Consider the following 19,373-nt stretch of genomic DNA (forward strand, 5'->3'; position numbering starts at 1 on the left):
TGTCAAGAACTGCAATGCTGCTGGGTTTTTCACGCTCAACAGTTTCCCGTGTGTATCAAGAATGGTCCACCACCCAAAGGACATCCAGCCAACTTGGCACAACTGTGGGAAGCATTGGAGTCAACATGGGCCAGAATCCCTGTGGAAAGCTTTTGACACCTTGTAGAGTCCATGCCCCGACCAACTGAGACTGCTCTGAGGGCAAGGAGGTGGGGGGGTATACACCTCATGGTATTACACCTCATAAGAAAAACAACTAAAGTAAGAACGTCATACTATTTGTGATATATTTTGATATAAATATAAGTTGATATGTAAATACTTGGGTGTCTTAAATTCATTATTGTGTATAGAACGTTCTTATAATTAATTCAGTTATTCTTTATAGGGGGTAGCAAGTGGAATAAACTGCAACGATGAATGTGTTTTGGGATGAGTAAAATAATTCACATTTGTAGGTTAAGCTGGCTATAGCCACTTGTGCTCTTGGGAAAACGTGTTTGTTTACTCATTAGTAAAAGGTGTCCATTTTATAGCATAGTAAAACTGCTCACCTCTGTTTCTCTAACACATGTTGTGTTTTTCCAACAGTTTACACTGATAGGCCTATTAAAGTGTGTGTCCATGACTTGGAGGGAACACCATTATATATCTAACTCACAGGACAGCTCTTGGAGAGGATGCTCTCTGAAAGCAGAGAAGAGTTGTCTTTCACAGGCAGGAGTGAACTGACCAGCAAGTTTCGAAAATCATCAGCATCTATTGTGATTTATGAAGTTTCTATCCTGGGTTGAAGCAGACACAAGGTGTTTTTCTACAGCCAGCTTAATGTTCAAAAGTGATCAAATGATGTCACATTTGGACATGAAACCATTTAGCTCTATAGTAACATCATGATGTCACAACATAATGTATTTCTGCTAATGAGGTTGTCAATGTAATGATTTGGTATTTATCAGGGGGTAAAGAATGGTTCCATTTGGTTTAAATGAGATCCTGCGGATATATCCATATGTCATGTTAATGTATCTGTGCCAGTGGTGTCATGACACATTTACATTCTAGACATATTGATTATTATAGGCATTGATTGAAGCTCCGTGTTAAATTCAAATCTCCCTACCACCATATCTAAGTCAATCTCTATGAAAATTCACAAATCAACTTGATTGGAGGTACACAACACACTCCCTGTGTCACGATCGTCGTAGGAACATTCAGACCAAAGCGCAGCTTCACGACACGTGAAGCTACGGAGTTCTCACAGGCAACTACACATAAACAAGATCCCACAAAACACAGTGGGGAAATGGCTGCCTAAATATGATCCCCAATCAGAGACAACGAGAAAAAGCTGCCTCTGATTGGGAACCATACCAGGCCAACATAGAAATAAATAACCTAGACTAGAACACCCCCCCCTAGACACACCCCGACCTAACCAAAATAGAGACTAAAAAGGCTCTCTATGGTCAGGGCGTGACACCCTGCCTCTCGTCATGAGCCGTCCAGCCGTTAATCGAGAACCACATACCAGATTTTTTAACAGGGTTGTTAGCAATTGATTTTTAAGAGTATTTCTTGTGCCTACCTAGGTCAAATTCTAGACGTTGGATTAAAACCACACTATAGCGTTCATAAAGTGACCATTGGACAAATTCCAGAGACTAAATTTGTAGGTGCAACAGTTTTTATTAAATGTATAATTTATCGCTTCCATGTGCACATTTCCATCCATTGAAACAACAATGTGCTACCTTTTTTGTTGCATTTCTTACAATGCTAACATATTTTTTAGCTGAAGTTCAGAGTACTGTAGCGACCCGCACAGACAGCTGTGTGTTATGTGTTAGGCTATCAGTTGGTTGTGTTGTACTTACCGGTACCCAGTGTTCGCGGGGTCCGACATGCCAATCAACCTGCTATCTGCCAATCACGGGAATGCCCTGATGTCGGGCATCCTGGTGGTTGGCGGAGTGGCGTGGAGGGGGGTTGGGCTGGGGGAATGGAGCATTGGAAGTTAAGACCAGGTTTAGCCATTGTTCTCTCTCTTACGTCTGGGCTTCACAAGAGAAGGTCACGGTTGGTTTGTGGGGTATCTTTCATTTATTTGGCGTGGGCTACGGCCAAACAGTAGCCTGTGTAAACTCAATCCTCTGTCTGGACAATTGTTCCTTTAAATCAAATCAAATCAAATGTATTTATATAGCCCTTCGTACATCAGCTGAAATCTCAAAGTGCTGTACAGAAACCCAGCCTAAAACCCCAAACAGCAAGCAATGCATGTGAAAGAAGCACGGTGGCTGGGAAAAACTCCCTAGGAAAAACTCCTGAGAAAGGCCAAAAACCTAGGAAGAAACCTAGAGAGGAACCAGGCTATGAGGGGTGGCCAGTCCTCTTCTGGCTGTGCTGGGTGGATATTATAACAGAACATGGTCAAGATGTTAAAATGTTCGTAAATGACCAGCATGGTCAAATAATAATAATCATAGTAATTGTCGAGGGTGCAACAAGCACGTCCGGTGAACAGGTCAGGGTTCCGTAGCCGCAGGCAGAACAGTTGAAACTGGAGCAGCAGCATGGCCAGGTGGACTGGGGACAGCAAGGAGTCATCATGCCAGGTAGTCCTAGGGCTCAGGTCCTCCGAGAGAAAGAAAGAAAGAAAGAGAGAATTAGAGAGAGCATATTTACATTCACACAGGACACTGGATAAGACAAGAGAATACTCCAGATGTAACAGACTGACCCTAGCCCCCCGACACATAAACTACTGCAGCATAAATACTGGAGGCTGAGACAGGAGGGATCAGAAGACACTGTGGCCCCATCCGATGATACCCCCGGACAGGGCCAAACAGGCAGGATATAACCCCACCCACTTTGCCAAAGCACAGCCCCCACACCACTAGAGGGATATCTACAACCACCAACTTACCGTCCGAAGACAAGGCCGAGTATAGCCCACAAAGATGTCCGCCACGGCACAACCCAAGGGGGGGGCGCCAACCCAGACAGGAAGACCACGTCAGTGGCTCAACCTACTCAAGTGACGCACCCCTCCCATGGACGGCATGGAAGAACACCAGTAAGTCAGTGACTCAGCCCCTGTAAAAGGGTTAGAGGCAGAGAATCCCAGTGGGAAGAGGGGAACCGACAAGGCAGAGACAGCAAGGGCGGTTCGTTGCTCCAGCCTTTCCGTTCACCTTCACACTCCTGGGCCAGACTATACTTAATCATAAGACCTACTGAAGAGATAAGTCTTCAGTAAAGACTTAAAGGTTGAGACTGAGTCTGCGTCTCTCACATGGGTAGGCAGACCATTCCATAAAAATGGAGCTCTATAGGAGAAAGCCCTACCTCCAGCCGTTTGCTTAGAAATTCTAGGGACAATTAGGAGGCCTGCGTCTTGTGACCGTAGCGTACGTGTAGGTATGTACGGCAGGACCAAATCGGAAAGATAGGTAGGAGCAAGCCCATGTAATGCTTTGTAGGTTAGCAGTAAAATTTGAAATCAGCCCTTGCCTTAACAGGAAGCCAGTGTAGGGAAGCTAGCACTGGAGTAATATGATCAAATTTTTTGGTTCTAGTCAGGATTCTAGCAGCCGTATTTAGCACTAACTGAAGTTTGTTTAGTGCTTTATCCGGGTAGCCGGAAAGTAGAGCATTGCAGTAGTCGAGCCTAGAAGTAACAAAAGCATGGATTAATTTTTCTGCGTCATTTTTGGACAGAAAGTTTCTGATTTTTGCAATGTTACGTAGATGGAAAAAAGCTGTCCTTGAAGCAGTCTTGATATGTTCTTCAAAAGAGAGATCAGGGTCCAGAGTAACGCCGAGGTCCTTCACAGTTTTATTTGAGACGACTGTACAACCATCCAGATTAATTGTCAGATTCAACAGAAGATCTCTTTGTTTCTTGGGACCTAGGACAAGCATCTCTGTTTTGTCCGAGTTTAAAAGTAGAACATTTGCAGCCATCCACTTCCTTATGTCTGAAACACAGGCTTCTAGCGAGGGCAATTTTGGGGCTTCACCATGTTTCATTGAAATGTACAGCTGTGTGTCGTCCGCATAGCAGTGAAATTTAACATTATGTTTTCGAATGACATCCCCAAGAGGTAAAATATATAGTGAAAACAATAGTGGTCCTAGAACGGAACCTTGAGGAACACCGAAATTTACAATTGATTTGTCAGAGGACGAACCATTCACAGAGACAAACTGATATCTTTCCGACAGATAAGATCTAAACCAGGCCAGAACTTGTCCATGTAGACCAATTTGGGTTTCCAATCTCTCCAAAAGAATGTGGTGATCGATGGTATCAAAAGCGGCACTAAGATCTAGGAGCACGAGGACAGATGCAGAGCCTCGGTCTGACGTCATTAAAAGGTCATTTACCACCTTCACAAGTGCAGTCTCAGTGCTATGATGGGGTCTAAAACCAGACTGAAGCGTTTCGTATACATTGTTTGTCTTCAGGAAGGCAGTGAGTTGCTGCGCAACAACTTTTTCTAAAATTTTTGAGAGGAATGGAAGATTCGATATAGGCCGATAGTTTTTTATAATTTCTGGGTCAAGATTCGGCTTTTTCAAGAGAGGCTTTATTACTGCCACTTTTAGTGAGCTTGGTACACATCCGGTGGATAGAGAGCCGTTTATTATGTTCAACATAGGAGGGCCAAGCACAGGAAGCAGCTCTTTCAGTAGTTTAGTTGGAATAGGGTCCAGTATGCAGCTTGAGGGTTTGGAGGCCATGATTATTTTCATCATTGTGTCAAGAGATATAGTACTAAAACACTTTAGTATCTCCCTTGAGCCAAGGTCCTGGCAGAGTTGTGCAGACTCTGGACAATGAAGCCCTGGAGGAATACCCAGATTTAAAGATGAGTCCGTAATTTGCTTTCTAATGATCATGATCTTTTCCTCAAAAAAGTTCATAAATGTATTACTGCTGAAGTGAAAGCCATCCTCCATTTGCGAATGCTGCTTTTTAGTTAGCTTTGCGACAGTGTCAAAAAGAAATTTCGGATTGTTCTTATTTTCCTCAATTAAGTTGGAAAAATAGGATGATCGTGCAGCAGTGAGGGCTCTTCGATACTGCATGGTACTGTCTTTCCAAGCTAGTCGGAAGACTTCCAGTTTAGTGTGGTGCCATTTCCGTTCCAATTTTCTGGAAGCTTGCTTCAGAGCTCGTGTATTTTCTGTATACCAGGGAGCTAGTTTCTTATGACAGATGTTTTTAATTTTTAGGGGTGCAACTGCATCTAGGGTATTGCGCAAGGTTGAATTGAGTTCCTCGGTTAGGTGGTTAACTGATTCTTGTCCTCTGACGTCCTTGGGTAGGCAGAGGGAGTCTGGAAGGGCATCAAGGAATCTTTGGGTTGTCTGAGAATTTATAGCACGACTTTTAATCTTCCTTGGTTGGGGTCTGAGCAGATTATTTGTTGCAATTGTAAACGCAATAAAATGGTGGTCCGATAATCCAGGATTATGAGGAAAAACATTAAGATCCACAACATTTATTCCATGGGACAAAACTAGGTCCAGAGTATGACTGTGGCAGTGAGTAGGTCCAGAGACATGTTGGACAAAACCCACTGAGTCGATGATGGCTCCGAAAGCCTTTTGGAGTGGGTCTGTGGACTTTTCCATGTGAATGTTAAAGTCACCAAAAATTAGAATATTATCTGCTATGACTACAAGATCCGATAGGAATTCAGGGAACTCAGTAAGGAACACTGCATATGGCCCAGGAGGCCTGTAAACAGTAGCTATAAAAAGTGATTGAGTAGGCTGCATAGATTTCATGACTAGAAGCTCAAAAGACGAAAACGTCATTGTTTTTTTTTTTGTAAATTGAAATTTGCTATCGTAAATGTTAGCAACACCTCCGCCTTTGCCGGATGCACGGGGGGTTTGGTCACTAGTGTAACCAGGGGGTGAGGCCTCATTTAACACAGTAAATTCATCAGGCTTAAGCCATGTTTCAGTCAGGCCAATCACATCAAGATTATGATCAGTGATTAGTTCATTGACTATAACTGCCTTGGAAGTGAGGGATCTAACATTAAGTAACCCAATTTTGAGATGTGAAGTATCACAATCTCTTTCAATAATGGCAGGAATGGAGGAGGTCTTTATACTAGTAAGATTACTGAAGCGAACACCGCCATTTTTAATTTTGCCCAACCAAGATCGAGGCACAGACACGGTCTCAATGGGGAAAGCTGAGCTGACTACGCTAACTGTGCTAGTGGCAGACTCCACTAAGCTGGCAGGCTGGCTAACAGCCTGCTGCCTGGCCTGCACCTTATTTCATTGTGGAGCTAGAGGAGTTAGAGCCCTGTCTATGTTCGTAGATAAGATGAGAGCACCCCTCCAGCTAGGATGGAGTCCGTCACTCCTCAGCAGGCCAGGCTTGGTCCTGTTTGTGGGTGAATCCCAGAAAGAGGGCCAGTTATCTACAAATTCTATCTTTTGGGAGGGGCAGAAAACAGTTTTCATCCAGCGATTGAGTTGTGAGACTCTGCTGTAGAGCTCATCACTCCCCCTAACTGGGAGGGGGCCAGAGACAATTAATCGATGCCGACACATCTTTCTAGCTGATTTACACGCTGAAGCTATATTGCGCTTGGTGACCTCTGACTGTTTCATCCTAACATCGTTGGTGCCGACGTGGATAACAATATCTCTATACTCTCTACACTCGCCAGTTTTAGCTTTAGCCAGCACCGTCTTTAGATTAGCCTTAACGTCGGTAGCCCTGCCCCCTGGTAAACAGTGTATGATCGCTGGATGATTAGTTTTAAGTCTAATACTGCGGGTAATGGAGTCGCCAATGACTAGGGTTTTCAATTTGTCAGAGCTAATGGTGGGAGCCGTCGGCGTCTCAGACCCCACAACGGGAGGAGCAGAGACCAGAGAAGTCTCGGCCTCCGACTCCGACTCGCTTAACGGGGAGAACCGGTTGAAAGTTTCTGTCGGCTGAATAAGCGACACCGGTTGAGCATTCCTACAGCGTTTCCCTCCAGAAGCCATGAGAAAGATGTCCGGCTGCGGGGACCGTGCGAGGGGGTTTATACTAACGTTACTATCTGTACTTGCTGGTGGCACAGACGCTGTTTCATCCTTTCCTACACTGAAATGACCCTTGCCTAACGATTGCGTCTGAAGCTGGGCTTGCAGCACAGCTATCCTTGCCGTAAGGCGATCGTTCTCCTGTATATTATGAGTACAACGACTGCAATTAGAAGGCATCATGTTAATGTTACTTAGCTTCGGCTGTTTGAAGTCCTGACGAACCATGTCCAGATAAAACCTCCGGGGTAGGAGAGTTGAATGAAAAAAAAGTTGAGTGAGGGAAAAAGTAAAAATATACGGTAATGAAAAAGTAAAAACCGTCAGGTAGCAAAGTAAAAACGGCAACAAAAACGCACAACAGCGTAAACAAGTCTGCAAGTTGTGACCGGAAACAGGAAACTCCCAAACTCCCTGGCTAGATCTTTATGATCTAGCCAGGTCATTACAGTACTATTATACGGGTCGGTTGCTTGGCAACAACACAGCTGCTTGCACCATGCTGCCGGTCATAAGAAGTGTATGGAACAAACCTAAGCTACTGTATGGTGGTATTCAAGCTGAGGTTAATCAATAAATACAATCAAATTTCGATTAGCTAGGTAGCTAACTATCTAACATTAGCTTGCTTGTACAAAGTCCAGTAACACCAGTCAGCTGAAGCTAGTTAGCCAACAAGCAGGCAAATGAAGGTAGCTAGCCAATGAATGTGTTTTTTTTTATTAGCTAGGTAGCTCGCTAGCTAGCTTAAGTAACGTTATACCAGTCAGATGAGAGCTAACGTTGGCTAGGTGCGTGTTGGGCTATCAGCCAGTCCTAGTAACATGGCATCAGGGCCAGACCGAGGTTCCTGCGGTGGAGGATTGGGTGCAGCACTCAAAGGAGACGTGGAGAGCCGTCCAGCAGTCTCTAAAACAGGCTGGGGGATGGCAGAAGGTGAGCGCTGACCGCCACCGCAGTAAGGCTCCACTGTTCGCGCCGGGAGACCGGGTCTGGCTCTCGACCTGAAACCGGCCCCTCCGCCTGCCCTGCCAGAAGCTGGGCCCACGGTTTGTAGGGCCATTTAAAGTCCTGAGGAGAATAAACGAGGTATGTTATAGGTTAACCTCTTACATCTAGACGTTCCGCTAGCGGAACACCTGCTCCAATATCCAATGATAGGCGTGGCGCGAATTACAAATTCCTCAAAAATGCAAAAACTTAAATTTTTCAAACATATGACTATTTTACAGCATTTTAAAGACAAGACTCTCCTTTATCTAACCACACTGTCCGATTTCAAAAAGGCTTTACAACAAAAGCAAAACATTAGATTATGTCAGCAGAGTACCCAGCCTGAAATAATCAGACACCCATTTTTCAAGCTAGCATATGTCACAAAAAACAAAACCACAGCTAAATGCAGCACTAACCTTTGATGATCTTCATCAGATGACACGCCTAGGACATTATGTTATACAATACATGCATGTCTGTTCAATCAAGTTCATATTTATATCAAAAAACAGCTTGGTGTTTATACTTGCGTACTATTGTTTGTACAGATGAACGTGGTACCTTCAGGCATTTGGAAATTTCTCCCAAGGATGAATCAGACTTGTGGAGGTCTACAATTTTTTTTCTGAGATCTTGGCTGATTTCTTTTTATTTCCCCATGATGTCAAGCAAAGAGGCACTGAGTTTGAAGGTAGGCCTTTAAATACATCCACAGGTACACCTCCAATTGACTCAAATTATGTCAATTAGCCTAACAGAAGATTCTAAAGCCATGACATAATTTTCTGGAATTTTCCAACCTGTTTAAAAGCACAGTCAACTTAGTGTATATAAACTTATGGCCCACTGGAATTGTGATACAGTGAATTATAAGGGAAATAATCTGTCTTTAAACAATTGTTGGAAAAATTACTTGTGTGATGCACAAAGTAGATGTCCTAACCGACTTGCCAAAACTATAGTGTGTTAACAAGAAATTTGTGGAGTGGTTGAAAAATGAGTTTTAATGACTCCCAACCTAAGTGTATGTAAACTTAGGTTTAGACAGGGCTCTAACTCCTCTAGCTCCACAATGAAATAGGGTGCAGGCCAGGCAACAGGCTGTTAGCAAGCCTGCCAGCTTAGTGGAGTCTGCCACTAGCACAGTTAGCGTAGTCAGCTCAGCTTTCCCCATTGAGACCGTGTCTGTGCCTCGATCTTGGTTGGGCAAAATTAAAAATGGCGGTGTTCGCTTCAGTAATCTTACTAGTATAAAGACCTCCTCCATTCCTGCCATTATTGAAAGAGATTGTGATACTTCACATCTCAAAATTGGGTTACTTAATGTTAGATCCCTCACTTCCAAGGCAGTTATAGTCAATGAACTAATCACTGATCATAATCTTGATGTGATTGGCCTGACTGAAACATGGCTTAAGCCTGATGAATTTACTGTGTTAAATGAGGCCTCACCCCCTGGTTACACTAGTGACCAAACCCCCCGTGCATCCGGCAAAGGCGGAGGTGTTGCTAACATTTACGATAGCAAATTTCAATTTACAAAAAAAAAAACAATGACGTTTTCGTCTTTTGAGCTTCTAGTCATGAAATCTATGCAGCCTACTCAATCACTTTTTATAGCTACTGTTTACAGGCCTCCTGGGCCATATGCAGTGTTCCTTACTGAGTTCCCTGAATTCCTATCGGATCTTGTAGTCATAGCAGATAATATTCTAATTTTTGGTGACTTTAACATTCACATGGAAAAGTCCACAGACCCACTCCAAAAGGCTTTCGGAGCCATCATCGACTCAGTGGGTTTTGTCCAACATGTCTCTGGACCTACTCACTGCCACAGTCATACTCTGGACCTAGTTTTGTCCCATGGAATAAATGTTGTGGATCTTAATGTTTTTCCTCATAATCCTGGATTATCGGACCACCATTTTATTGCGTTTACAATTGCAACAAATAATCTGCTCAGACCCCAACCAAGGAAGATTAAAAGTCGTGCTATAAATTCTCAGACAACCCAAAGATTCCTTGATGCCCTTCCAGACTCCCTCTGCCTACCCAAGGACGTCAGAGGACAAGAATCAGTTAACCACCTAACCGAGGAACTCAATTCAACCTTGCGCAATACCCTAGATGCAGTTGCACCCCTAAAAATTAAAAACATCTGTCAAAAGAAACTAGCTCCCTGGTATACAGAAAATACACGAGCTCTGAAGCAAGCTTCCAGAAAATTGGAACGGAAATGGCGCCACACTAAACTGGAAGTGTCACGTCCTGGCCAGTATATAAGGTTAATTGTTTTGGAGTTTGGTCAGGGCGTGACAGAGGGTATTTGTTTTATGTGGTTCAGGGTGGTGTGTTTGTTTAAGGGTGTTTGTTTTAGTAATTCCGGGTGTTGGTTTATGTTTAGGTATTTCTATGTGGAGTCTAGTATGTCTGTTTCTATGTCTGGTGAATTGGTGTTGGGACTCTCAGTTGAAGGCAGGTGTTTTCTATCTGCCTTTGATTGAGAGTCTCATAAATGAGGGTGTGTTTGTGTTTGTGTTTTGTGGGTGATTGTTCTGTGTAAAGCCCTATGCTTTGCCAGACTGTTATTTGTTCGTCTTCGTATTTTGTTATTTTGTATGTTCATTCTTATAGTAAATAAAAGTCAAGATGAGCATTCACGTACCTGCTGCATATTGGTCCACATTTTCTGATGACGATTTCGCACTATCGTCAGAGGACGAAGACAAGCGTGACAGAATCACCCACCTCTCAAGGACCAAGCAGCAGAGGAAGGAGCAGACGGTTTTCGAAGAGGACAAACGAGAGAGATGGACTTGGGAGGAGATCTTGGAGGGAGAAGGCTCCTACACTTGGGAGGAAATCCAAGCAGGGAAAGATCGCCTTCCTTGGAAACAGGTGGTACGCGAGAGAGAGGAAAGGAGTAAGGCGGGTATGGACCGGGAACGTTTCCGAGGGACAAGACTGGCGTTGAAGCACGAGAGGCACCCCCAAGAAAATTTTGGGGGGGGGCACACGGGTAGTTTGGCTAGGCCTAGGAAGAGCCGGAGGCCAGCTACCCGTGGTTATATGGAGGAGCGTATGAGGTGGGGAGCGCCATGTTTCGCTGAGAAGCGCAATATCTCACCCATACGCACGCACAGTCCGGTGCGAGTTATTCCAGCCCCTCGCAGGTGCCGTGCTAGAGCGGGCATCCAGCCTGGTAGGAGGATGCCTGCGCAGCGCATCTGGTCGCCGGTACGCCTCCGAGGACCAGGCTACCCAACTCCCGCTCTACGCACGGCTACCATCAAGCCCCTGCACAGCCCAGTCTGCCCTGTACGAGCACTCCGCTCGTGCAGGGCTACTAGTTCCATCGAGCCAAGGCGGGTTGTGCAGGAGGTAAGATCTAGACCGGCTGTGCGCCTCCATAGCCCTGGGTTTCCAGCTCCTGTCTCTCGTGCGGACCCGGAAGTGCGTCCACCCAGTCCGACTCGTCCTGTTCCCGCTCCCCGCACTAAACGGCAAGTGCGTAAACCCAGCCTCGCCAGTCAACAGTCGTCGGAGCTGCCCGTCAGTCAACAGTCGTCGGAGCTGCCCGTCAGTCAACAGTCGTCGGAGCTGCCCGTCAGTCAACAGTCGTCGGAGCTGCCCGTCAGTCAACAGTCGTCGGAGCTGCCCGTCAGTCAACAGTCGCCGGAGTGGTCAGACTGCGCTGAACTGCCGGAGTGGTCAGACTGCGCTGAACTGCCGGAGTGGCCAGACTGCGCTGAACTGCCGGAGTGGCCAGACTGCGCTGAACTGCCGGAGTGGCCAGACTGCGCTGAACTGCCGGAGTGGCCAGACTGCGCTGAACTGCCGGAGTGGCCAGACTGCGCTGAACTGCCGGAGTGGCCAGACTGCCCTGAACTGCCGGAGTGGCCAGACTGCCCTGAACTGCCGGAGTGGCCAGACTGCCCTGAACTGCCGGAGTGGCCAGTCTGCCCTGAACTGCCGGAGTGGCCAGTCTGCCCTGAACTGCCGGAGTGGCCAGTCTGCCCTGAACTGCCGGAGTGGCCAGTCTGCCCTGAACTGCCGGAGTGGCCAGTCTGCCCTGAACTGCCGGAGTGGCCAGTCTGCCCTGAACTGCCGGAGTGGCCAGTCTGCCCTGAACTGCCGGAGCTGACAGACTGCCCAGACTGCCCCGAGCTGACAGACTGCCCAGACTGCCCCGAGCTGACAGACTGCCCCGAGCTGACAGACTGCCCAGACTGCCCCGAGCTGACAGACTGCCCAGACTGCCCCGAGCTGACAGACTGCCCAGACTGCCCAGACTGCCCCGAGCTGACAGACTGCCCAGACTGCCCCGAGCTGACAGACTGCCCAGACTGCCCCGAGCCGCCAGACTGCCCCGAGCCGCCAGACTGCCCGAGCCACCAGACTGCCCCGAACCGCCAGACTGCCCAGACTGCCTGGAACGGCCAGAACCTGAGCCGCCTCCAATATAGGTGGGTTGGGGAGGGGGGGTGTAGCACAGTGCCGTCGTTGACGGCAGCCACCCTCCCTTCCCTCCCTTTAGTAAGGGGGAATTTTCTTTTGGGTATTGTTTGGGGGTAATTTTTTTTTTGTTAAGGTGCTTCTGGGGTAGCACCTTTAAGGGGGGGGTACTGTCACGTCCTGGCCAGTATATAAGGTTAATTGTTTTGGAGTTTGGTCAGGGCGTGACAGAGGGTATTTGTTTTATGTGGTTCAGGGTGGTGTGTTTGTTTAAGGGTGTTTGTTTTAGTAATTCCGGGTGTTGGTTTATGTTTAGGTATTTCTATGTGGAGTCTAGTATGTCTGTTTCTATGTCTGGTGAATTGGTGTTGGGACTCTCAGTTGAAGGCAGGTGTTTTCTATCTGCCTTTGATTGAGAGTCTCATAAATGAGGGTGTGTTTGTGTTTGTGTTTTGTGGGTGATTGTTCTGTGTAAAGCCCTATGCTTTGCCAGACTGTTATTTGTTCGTCTTCGTATTTTGTTATTTTGTATGTTCATTCTTATAGTAAATAAAAGTCAAGATGAGCATTCACGTACCTGCTGCATATTGGTCCACATTTTCTGATGACGATTTCGCACTATCGTCAGAGGACGAAGACAAGCGTGACAGGAAGTCTTCCGACTAGCTTGGAAAGACAGTACCGTGCAGTATCGAAGAGCCCTCACTGCTGCACGATCATCCTATTATTCCAACTTAATTGAGGAAAATAAGAACAATCCGAAATTTCTTTTTGACACTGTCGCAAAGCTAACTAAAAAGCAGCATTCGCAAATGGAGGATGGCTTTCACTTCAGCAGTAATAAATTTATGAACTTTTTTGAGGAAAAGATCATGATCATTAGAAAGCAAATTGCGGACTCCTCTTTGAATCTGGGTATTCCTCCGGGGCTTCATTGTCCGGAGTCTGCACAACTCTGCCAGGACCTTGGCTCAAGGGAGATACTAAAGTGTTTTGGTACTATATCTCTTGACACAATGATGAAAATAATCATGGCCTCCAAACCCTCAAGCTGCATACTGGACCCTATTCCAACTAAACTACTGAAAGAGCTGCTTCCTGTGCTTGGCCCTCCTATGTTGAACATAATAAACGGCTCTCTATCCACCGGATGTGTACCAAGCTCACTAAAAGTGGCAGTAATAAAGCCTCTCTTGAAAAAGCCGAATCTTGACCCAGAAATTATAAAAAACTATCGGCCTATATCGAATCTTCCATTCCTCTCAAAAATTTTTGAAAAAGTTGTTGCGCAGCAACTCACTGCCTTCCTGAAGACAAACAATGTATACGAAACGCTTCAGTCTGGTTTTAGACCCCATCATAGCACTGAGACTGCACTTGTGAAGGTGGTAAATGACCTTTTAATGACGTCAGACCGAGGCTCTGCATCTGTCCTCGTGCTCCTAGATCTTAGTGCCGCTTTTGATACCATCGATCACCACATTCTTTTGGAGAGATTGGAAACCCAAATTGGTCTACATGGACAAGTTCTGGCCTGGTTTAGATCTTATCTGTCGGAAAGATATCAGTTTGTCTCTGTGAATGGTTCGTCCTCTGACAAATCAATTGTAAATTTCGGTGTTCCTCAAGGTTCCGTTCTAGGACCACTATTGTTTTCACTATATATTTTACCTCTTGGGGATGTCATTCGAAAACATAATGTTAAATTTCACTGCTATGCGGACGACACACAGCTGTACATTTCAATGAAACATGGTGAAGCCCCAAAATTGCCCTCGCTAGAAGCCTGTGTTTCAGACATAAGGAAGTGGATGGCTGCAAATGTTCTACTTTTAAACTCGGACAAAACAGAGATGCTTGTCCTAGGTCCCAAGAAACAAAGAGATCTTCTGTTGAATCTGACAATTAATCTGGATGGTTGTACAGTCGTCTCAAATAAAACTGTGAAGGACCTCGGCGTTACTCTGGACCCTGATCTCTCTTTTGAAGAACATATCAAGACTGCTTCAAGGACAGCTTTTTTCCATCTACGTAACATTGCAAAAATCAGAAACTTTCTGTCCAAAAATGACGCAGAAAAATTAATCCATGCTTTTGTTACTTCTAGGCTCGACTACTGCAATGCTCTACTTTCCGGCTACCCGGATAAAGCACTAAACAAACTTCAGTTAGTGCTAAATACGGCTGCTAGAATCCTGACTAGAACCAAAAAATTTGATCATATTACTCCAGTGCTAGCTTCCCTACACTGGCTTCCTGTTAAGGCAAGGGCTGATTTCAAGGTTTTACTGCTAACCTACAAAGCATTACATGGGCTTGCTCCTACCTATCTTTCCGATTTGGTCCTGCCGTACATACCTACACGTACGCTACGGTCACAAGACGCAGGCCTCCTAATTGTCCCTAGAATTTCTAAGCAAACGGCTGGAGGTAGGGCTTTCTCCTATAGAGCTCCATTTTTATGGAATGGTCTGCCTACCCATGTGAGAGACGCAGACTCAGTCTCAACCTTTAAGTCTTTACTGAAGACTTATCTCTTCAGTAGGTCCTATGATTAAGTATAGTCTGGCCCAGGAGTGTGAAGGTGAACGGAAAGGCTGGAGCAACGAACCGCCCTTGCTGTCTCTGCCTTGTCGGTTCCCCTCTTCCCACTGGGATTCTCTGCCTCTAACCCTTTTACAGGGGCTGAGTCACTGACTTACTGGTGTTCTTCCATGCCGTCCATAGGAGGGGTGCGTCACTTGAGTAGGTTGAGCCACTGACGTGGTCTTCCTGTCTGGGTTGGCGCCCCCCCCCTTGGGTTGTGCCGTGGCGGACATCTTTGTGGGCTATACTCGGCCTTGTCTTCGGACGGTAAGTTGGTGGTTGTAGATATCCCTCTAGTGGTGTGGGGGCTGTGCTTTGGCAAAGTGGGTGGGGTTATATCCTGCCTGTTTGGCCCTGTCCGGGGGTATCATCGGATGGGGCCACAGTGTCTTCTGATCCCTCCTGTCTCAGCCTCCAGTATTTATGCTGCAGTAGTTTATGTGTCGGGGGGCTAGGGTCAGTCTGTTACATCTGGAGTATTCTCTTGTCTTATCCGGTGTCCTGTGTGAATGTAAATATGCTCTCTCTAATTCTCTCTTTCTTTCTTTCTTTCTTTCTCTCGGAGGACCTGAGCCCTAGGACTACCTGGCATGATGACTCCTTGCTGTCCCCAGTCCACCTGGCCATGCTGCTGCTCCAGTTTCAACTGTTCTGCCTGCGGCTACGGAACCCTGACCTGTTCACCGGACGTGCTTGTTGCACCCTCGACAATTACTATGATTATTATTATTTGACCATGCTGGTCATTTACGAACATTTTAACATCTTCACCATGTTCTGTTATAATATCCACCCGGCACAGCCAGAAGAGGACTGGCCACCCCTCATAGCCTGGTTCCTCTCTAGGTTTCTTCCTAGGTTTTTGGCCTTTCTCAGGAGTTTTTCCTAGGGAGTTTTTCCCAGCCACCGTGCTTCTTTCACATGCATTGCTTGCTGTTTGGGGTTTTAGGCTGGGTTTCTGTACAGCACTTTGAGATTTCAGCTGATGTACGAAGGGCTATATAAATAAATTTGATTTGATTTGATTTGATTTAAACTTCCAACTTCAGCTGTAAGTCATTTCGAGCCTTATTTATACAGTTTTGATGAATAGGAAACACATCATAAATATTTAATATTTTCATGTCTGCATCATATTTGTACTGTGTACTTGAGCTTGTGTCCTCAAAAGGGACTACACCTCAGCAGTTTATAACTATTGTTACCAGAAAGGTGAGATTTTAACTTTTCTTTGAGTTTGGATTACTAGTGATTGTTTAAATAAATTGATTAATAATTACTTTTGGGGATTACGTAGATTACATTTAACTGGTTAATAGTTTTGACAGCCCCCTTCTGACACACACACACACACACTTATTTGAATTCATTAGGTGTCTTTTAAGAGAGCCTTTGGGTTTGTGGAGAGATAGGCAAATGGCACTCAGTGTTGTGGTGTGCAATACTGCATGCATCTTGCTAGACCAGAACCTGTATCCTCAAAGCATCTCACAAAAGGTCCTAGCAATCCTGTTAAAAAGGTTTTAGGACAATGTTAAGACAATGCTCAGACAAACATTGAGGAGAAAAATCAACTCATTAAAAGTTTATCTCAGCTGGTAATCACAAACAATGAAAAGCAACTGTACTAGAATTCTCATACAGATCGACTCCAAACCATTATATGCTCCATTCCCATTCAAAACACCTGTCCCGTCCTTATTATTATATTCATTTGCAAGATGAGCAAATTTAGACATGACATGACAGCAACAAATGCTGACACTACACATTCAAGTATAACTGACCAAATTCTGAAAGACAAGCATTGTAATTTTGAATTCCGTAAAAAAATGATTGTTGTCTATCAACAATGACAAGACACCGGGGTCTGACAACTTGGATGGAAAATTACTGAGGATAATAGCGGATGACATTGCCACTACTATTTGCCATATCTTCAATCTAAACATTCTAGAAAGTGTGTACCCTCAGGCCTGGAGGGAAGCAAAAGTAATACCGCTACATAAGAATTGTAAAGCCCCCTTTACTGGCTCAAATAGCCGACCAATCAGCCTGTTGCCAACCCTTAGTAAACTTTTGAAAAAAATAGTGTTTGACCAGATACAATGCTATTATAGTGTAAACAAATTGAGTACAGACTTTCAGCACGCTTATAGGGAAGGACATTCAACAAGCACGGCACTTACACAAATGACGGATGATTGGCTGAGAGAAACTGACGATAAAAATATTGTGGTAGCCATTTTGTTAGACTTCAATGACGCTTTTGACATTATCGATCATAGTCTGCTGATGGAAACATTTATGTGTTATGGCTTTACACACCCCGCTATATTGTGGATGAAGGGTTGCCTGTCTAAAAGAACACGGATCAAATTATCCAGGTAAAATCAGGAATTCCCCAGGGTAGCTATCTAGGCCCCTTACTTTTTTCAATCTTTACTAATGACATGCCACTGGCCTTGAGTAAAGTCAGTGTGTCTATGTATGTGGATGACTCAACACTATACACGTCAGCTACTACAACGAGTGAAATCACTACAATACTTAAAGTGCTGCAGTTAGTTTCAGAATTTGTGGCAATGAATGTTAGTCCTAAATATTTCAAAACTAAAAGCATTGTATTTGGGACAAATCAGTCACTATTAAATTAAATCTTATAATAAATATTGTGGAAATTGAGCAAGTTGAGGTGACTAAACTGCTTGGAGTAACCCTGGATTGTAAACTGTCATAGTCAAAACATGCTGATGCAACAGTAGCTAAGATGGGGAGAAGTCTGTCCATAATAACAACACTATTAACAAGGCAGGTCCTACAGGCTCTAGTTTTGTCGCACCTGGACTACTGTTCAGTTGTGTGATCAGGTGCCACAAAGAGGGGCCTCGGAAAATTACAATTGGCTCAGAACATAGCAGCACCGCTGGCCCTTAACATTATGCATGTTAATCTCTCATGGCTCAAAGTAGAGGAGATATTGACTGCATCACTACTTGTTTTACTAAGAAGTGTTGGCATGTTGAATGCACCGAGCTGTCTGCTTAATAAACTACTAGCACACAGCTCGGACACCCATGCATATCCCACAAGACATGCCACTAAAGGTCTCTTCACAATCCCCAAGTCAAGAACAGACTATGAGAGGCGAACAGTACTACATAGAGCCATGGCTACGTGGAACTCTATTCCAAATCAGGTAACTGATGCAAGCAGTAGAATCAGTTTTTAAAAAACATATAAAAATGTACCTTATGGAACAGCAAAGATAGTGAAGAGACACACATACAGGCACAGACACACTTGCACATGATAAGACACTCACTCCACACACGCATGGATTTTGTATTGTAGATATGTGATAGTAGAGTAGTGGCCTGAGGGAACACAATGTGCTATGAAAAGTGTTATGAAGTGTAATGTCATGTAATATTGTAAATTGTATATACTGTAATTTCCGGACTATAAGCCGCAACTTTTTTCCCACGCTTTGAACCTCGCGGCTTAAACAATGACGCGGCTAATATATGGATTTTTTTTTTGAAAGGAGATGACTTCAGTGGTTTCAGTGCACAGGAGGAGGAAGATAGTGACCAATGACTTTCTTGGTAGGCTACTGTTTACTGCTAATTTTTTGTTACAAGCCGTGTTTCGTTAAAGCCTATTTATTTTTGTTACAAGCCGTGTTTCGTTAAAGCCTATTTATTTTTGTTACAAGCCGTGTTTCGTTAAAGCCTGTGTAAAGTTCATTTGTTTCAATGTACCGGTAGGCACCTGCGGCTTATAGACATGTGCGGCTTATTTATGTTCAAAATATATCTATATTTTTTAATTCAGTTGGTGCGGCTTATATTCAGGTGCGCTCAATAGTCCGGAAATTACGGTAACTGCCTTAATGTTGCTGGATCTCAGGAACAGTAGCTGCTACATTGGCAGCAGCAAATTGGCATCCTTAATAAATACAAAATACAAAATCACGACAGTTTGAGGTACCGCAAAGACAAGATAGTGATGACAGTCATTGACATATTGCAAACGATGGGGAATAACCAATAGCGAAGAGGCATCGTGAGCTGTGAAATGTATAGCACTTTTCAGACAACCACGGTGAATGTGACTGTACATCAAATGTTGTAATGGTATTTTTTTTATACAATTTTAGCTTGAAACGATCACGTTGTCTACTCTTAATTCTTGCCTAATATGTTGAGCATGCATAACCTTTTTTACCAATTCCGATATTTTGAATAATGTGATAG

Source organism: Salmo trutta, chromosome 12, assembly GCF_901001165.1.
Source record: "Salmo trutta chromosome 12, fSalTru1.1, whole genome shotgun sequence".
Classification (NCBI taxonomy): domain Eukaryota; kingdom Metazoa; phylum Chordata; class Actinopteri; order Salmoniformes; family Salmonidae; genus Salmo; species Salmo trutta.